Below are 1,162 nucleotides of genomic sequence, written 5' to 3' on the forward strand. Positions count from 1 at the left end.
AAAATCTAGCCCTTAACACATATGAACGCATACTTTATAAAACGATCATGTTGCTGTTTTCATTTAAAAATTTAATATAAAACATATTACAGTGCATGTGGCATACCATATCAGAGTGATTGACAGAGATACAGTAGAAACATTGTGTGGTTTTGTATTAAATATTGTTTTGTATTAAATAATGACCCAGATCGTTAAATACTTTTATTAGCCTTAGAGTAAGGGAAGCACAATATTTATTTAAAATATTTTTAATGTTCATTAATTTTATCCATCGTTTTTGTGTGGCTCTTTTTTTAAAGTATCGGTTTAGGCACCGTTGAGGCACCGGTACCGTTTTAAAAGTATCGATTTGGCACCGGTATCGTAAAAAACCCAATCGATACCCAACCCTACTTGTTACCTGAGGAGTCTGAAATTACCAGCAAGTCAGCTGGATATATATTTTTGTATGATCTGCATATGCCATAATTGTTGATTTTAATAAGTTCTAATATAAACTCGAGCTTGTTTGTCAGTGTTGTCAAGCAGCAGGCAGCTTTACTCATGTGTCTGAAAGCATGAAGCTGATGAAGACAAACAGCACCAGCAATCACAGAATCACAACGTCACGCTTCAGTTTACAGACCAGCTCTCACTAGTACAGGGCTCGACGCTTACTTTTCTTTTTAGGAGCACTTGTGCTCCTAACTTAAAAAATTTAGGAGCACGTTCAAAATTTTAGGAGCACCTTCTAAACAATTATCCAAAATGTTATCAAAAAGTAGCCTTCCCATTACGAGGTGATATTTGACTCCTCTAACTTTATTAAAAGTATGTCATCTTTTGTCAAATTCTTAAAAAAAATTTATTTTATAAGCTTTTTAAAAATTTTAATTAAAACGACAGAATAAGAACAAGTAGAATAAGAAATATAAGTTACCAATCAAATTAAATCAGTATTAACAAAATTAATTTGTAGAGGTGGCACAGAAGAACACAAAAGTGGCTTGGTGTACTTTCAGACATTTAATGAGGCTCAGAAGTGGAATGAGTGCAATTAAATCCATAAATTCATGATGATATTAATGTTTTAAATATAAAATTTTGAATATAGAAATATGAAATGATTTAAATAACTGAAAAGATACTTTAAAAATGAAACAAACTGCCAGCAGGCGGC

At 32.0% G+C, this 1,162-nt stretch overlaps 1 protein-coding gene across 1 annotated transcript in view; it reads left to right on the forward strand.

The window, feature by feature from the left end:
• LOC107748519 (transcription factor Sp1-like) overlaps positions 1-1,162 on the forward strand; it is a 33,145-nt gene that overhangs the window by 19,077 nt on the left and 12,906 nt on the right. The gene's annotated exons all lie outside the window — the stretch shown is intronic.

The sequence above is a fragment of the Sinocyclocheilus rhinocerous genome, unplaced genomic scaffold (assembly GCF_001515625.1).
Source record: "Sinocyclocheilus rhinocerous isolate Xijiao unplaced genomic scaffold, SAMN03320098_v1.1 scaffold1974, whole genome shotgun sequence".
Taxonomy (NCBI): Eukaryota; Metazoa; Chordata; class Actinopteri; order Cypriniformes; family Cyprinidae; genus Sinocyclocheilus; species Sinocyclocheilus rhinocerous.